This window comes from Mycetomoellerius zeteki, unplaced genomic scaffold, assembly GCF_001594055.1.
Source record: "Mycetomoellerius zeteki isolate Tzet28-1 unplaced genomic scaffold, Tzet1.0 scaffold592, whole genome shotgun sequence".
NCBI classification, from domain to species: domain Eukaryota; kingdom Metazoa; phylum Arthropoda; class Insecta; order Hymenoptera; family Formicidae; genus Mycetomoellerius; species Mycetomoellerius zeteki.
Genome location: NW_017257602.1, coordinates 195,921 through 200,287, shown reverse-complemented (window position 1 = coordinate 200,287; position 4,367 = coordinate 195,921). Strand labels below are relative to the sequence as shown.

Below are 4,367 nucleotides of genomic sequence, written 5' to 3'. Positions count from 1 at the left end.
CCGTATTCACCAGATCTGGCCCCCAGCGACTTTTTTCTGTTTCCTAGGCTCAAAGTTTGGCTCGGAGGACAGAAATTTTCATCGAACGGGGAGGTCATCGCATCCGTAGACGCCTATTTTGCAAAGCAAGACGCTCAGTATTATTTGAATGAATTAAAGAGGTGAGAGCATCGCTGGAAAAAATGTATCGATCTAAAAGGAGACTATGTGGAAAAATAAAATTGAATTTGACCGAAAAATTACTTGTTTCTATGTTAGGCTCAAAACTTTTCAGACGACCCTCGTATAGTGTCAAATTGATCAACGATACTTTGATCAAAAAGTTCCCGGAATTACCACCAGGTGATGCTCTGAGTCAGCTGATTTGAGTTCTGTTTTTTTGGTTAGGTTGCCATATCTATCATTGACATTTCCACCCAATTTTATCGTCATAGCTTGACATTTGTAAAAGTTACGCCGTCTTGAGTACATCTACCTCTATACGTGTTTTCGATTTTTTACAGTTTTAAAAATGGAGTTGAATTTGCAACGAGTTTGTATTAAATTTTTTGACCAAGAACGAAACGAATATCATCCAACAACCATCGAATTCACCCGATATGGCTCCCTGCGATTTTTTTCTGTTCGATCGAGTCAAAAAACCACTACTAAGAGGTAATGGAAAAATCGGAAGACGGACAATAGAGTTTCAGAAATGTTTCGAGAGCTGGATCAAGCGCTGGCATAAGTGCGTTGCAGTCGATGGGGAGTACTTTGAAGGGGACAATACAAGTTTATTCATCACTTTTGATGAATAAACTTGTATTTTGAATTTTCTGAATGAATTTCAGGAACTTTTTGATCAAGTATAGTGTCAAATTTAATTATCATTTTGGTAAAAAATAACGATATATCACGAGTAGGAGTGACGACTCACGTTAGGTTAAATTTGACACTATAGATTTAACAGTGAAGACTAAGAATCTCGAGCGTTATATGCATTACATATATCAGATATATTGTCGAATTGCTGAGCACAATATCGATTGCGAGATATGACGTACACAAGTCGCAGCACTTGCATACAACGCTAGAAACACAGAAAGATGTCACAGGTGGAACAACTGACAGGAAAACGCAGCACAAATACGCAGCACAAGCAAAGAAAGGGGCTAACTGCAGAAAGCGCGCTCACCGTCACAATGCGAGAAATGCAACACAAACAAAAATAACTAAATGCACTAATAATAGGATACAGAAATTATGAGATGAGTTAAAATTTGATAATAGAGAACTAAACGGCTGCTCGCCGGTGAAACGTCTGAGAGCGAAAATGAAACGATGTTGACACGATAGATCAAACCCGACTCTATTATCATAATATGTGAATATTATTAGATTATTGTATAAATTGCGCACCAATTACCGCGTTATGTTAACGCTCTCATTGTCCGTATATTTTATTATCCTTTTTTAATTTCGAGAGCCCGATTAGTATTTAAATTTAGATTTTAATAAATTAAGTAATATATGATAATAGTATTGTTTTTCTTCTATACAAAAAAGATTAAAATTCCACATTAATTTTAATAGTGGAATTGTTGACAAAAAAATCAAAGAGATTTTTCACAATACCTTATGTGAATTCAGTATCTGAAAAATTTACTCCAATTACCAACAAGTTCCATTGTAAATTGGCTTTCTCTATACCAAATTCACTAAAGAATTTTATTAGGAAGGGCAAAGACCAGTTGGATCCTTTATGCAATCGAAACGTTGTCTATAAGATCTCTTATGATGATTGCGATGTTAGTTACGTACATAGGTACAGACAAAAAGACAATTAAAGACAAGATTACACGAACATGTCTCCGATATTAATACGATAAGAAGTCAAAATCTCCAACGGTGATTACCAATCACCGCATTGACCAGAATCATAATTTTGACTGGGGTAATGTTGAAATTTTAGATATAGAAGCTTCTTATAATAAGAGACTAATATCGGAGATAGTTCACATTAAAAGACAAAAACATGGGATAAACAAACAAAATGATACAGATTCTCTACCAGAATCATATCTAAATATTATTCAATCTCTTTCCCCTTCTTAACATTGTCCTCTGTCCCCTTCCAATTATAGTCTTTTCTTTGTTTCCTTGTTTCCTTTTTATCATAACGTCGCCTGACATCGTCGAGGATACATGTGTTCTCTCCAATATATCGTATCATGGCTTACCTTTTATTATATATGACTTAGTTAATTTTGTTTTTCTCTCGGCGTCTGACTCACATCATTACGACAAATCAAGGTATATATATGTATGTAACTTAATTGGTACTAAATTACTATAAAATATATATACTTGATAATTTAAACTGTAACGCAACGTCAGGTTATTATTTTGAATTATTTGTAAGATTGTAGATTTTTGAAAAGTGAGATGAGATCACTTTTACATCAGTCAAGTGATGCTAGTTTTGTATATGGACCGCACATATCTAATAATAGGGAATACGGAAATAACCGACGTTGTTTTACTGGATAATATAATCTAACCGAATACTCCGACAATTTATGTAATGTTATTTGTTTTTACATTGAAAATGACCCGATCGGCGTCGAAACGTTTGTACGAATATTAAATATTCTTTATATTGGCTCGTAGCCCTTTTTTTTATTTATTGATTTATTCTGATTGAGCCATATTAATAATTTATTTAATTTATTGTTAAGAAACTTGCAAACTTTAATACCAATTTAGCTTAATGCCAATTAGCTTAATGTAGTTCATAAGATGGGGTGGAACTTATTACACTTCGCGTGGAAAGTCGTGCGTCTCTCAGCAGGAGGGAAAGGTGGGATAGAACTCGTTTCGCGTGGAAAGTCGTGTGCCTCTCAGCAAGGGGGGGTGGAACTCGCTTCGCGTGGAAAGTCGTGCGCCCTTGAACAAGAGAGGTAGGATGGAACTCGCTTTGCGTGGAAAGTCGTGCGCCTCTCGGCAGGGGGGAAAGGTGGGATGGAACTCGCTTCGCGTGGAAAGTCGTGTGCCTCTCGGCAGGGGGGAAAGGTGGGATGGAACTCGCTTCGCGTGGAAAGTCGTGAGCCTCTCGGCAAGGAAGGGAGGGGGAACGTGAGGTAGAACTCGCTTCGCATGGAAATTCGTGCGCCTCTCGGCAGGAGGAAAAGGTAGAATGGAACTCGCTTCGCGTGGAAAGTCGTGCGCTTCTCGGCAGGGGAGAAGGTGAGGTGGATGTATAGTCGTTAATACAAAATGCTGAATGGGGGGATAGCCGTTTGTACCATTATCTATTGCGGAAATGTGATGAATCAAGCAAAATTGCCGTTGAAGCTAAATGAGATCAAACATGATTGAGATCACTTTATCCAATTCACATTCAATCACAATTCAACAACAACAAATACAAGATCCTGAAATGCTGGGCTGAACAGTCACTTTTGAGATCCAGGATTCCAATTTGCGTCCTTATATATAAATTCTCAAAAAAAGTTCTTGTTAAAAAATCCATTGTTATTGAAACCTCATGAGAAAGCTAGGCTCTCTCCCGAAATTTTTTTCTGAATTTAAATTGTAAATACTTATATCTACTTTCTTTAGCACTTTGGTCTTTTTGGAAATTCAATATAATGGATAATAAGATTGAAAGACCGCTAATGTTAAACATAATAATTTTAAATTAAGAAGCGCCATAACGGTCAGAACGTTAAGATGTTGAACTATTGTAAATTCATTTAAATGAATTAATTTCAGAAATGATAAATGCGTGCCGATATGGTTGTCGAACTTTCAACGCAATCAAATCTGAAAATATTAATAATCCCCCCAAATTCCCCAACTTAAAAACTGTAATAAAACTTATTGCGAAAAATAATGCCTCGGCCGGGAGTCGAATCCGGATCTCTTGCATTCCGTGCGAGCGTCCTAAGCCTTTAGACTACCGAGACCTTAGCATTATTCTTCGCAATAATTGATATATATAGAGAGTTACGCATTTTCTCAGCGCGCGTGTATAAACAATAATAAGATTGAAAGACCGCTAATGTTAAACATAATAATTTTAAATTAAGAAGCGCCATAACGGTCAGAACGTTAAGATGTTGAACTATTGTAAATTCATTTAAATGAATTAATTTCAGAAATGATAAATGCGTGCCGATATGGTTGTCGGACTTTCAACGCATATCAATATAATGGGCCTAACATGACGGTTGTAATTCACGAAGTACTAATTGAGAAGAAGTGTTGTAAACATCTTAAAAATTTTAAGTTGATTAAATTAAAACTGTACGAGTTATTATGGCAATCATTTTGGAAATACTATTCCGACAAAAATGCGATTTATGCATTTTCTCGATAGTATCAGT

At 36.2% G+C, this 4,367-nt stretch overlaps 1 long non-coding RNA gene across 1 annotated transcript in view; it reads left to right on the top strand.

Annotated features, from left to right (window-relative positions):
* LOC108728239 (uncharacterized) overlaps positions 1–4,055 on the top strand; it is a 7,647-nt gene extending 3,592 nt beyond the window's left edge. The window contains exon 3 of the long non-coding RNA XR_001936882.1: positions 3,984–4,055. This is a non-coding gene — a long non-coding RNA (uncharacterized lncRNA). The remainder of the gene's footprint in view (positions 1–3,983) is intronic.
* Positions 4,056–4,367: the final 312 nt, after the last annotated feature.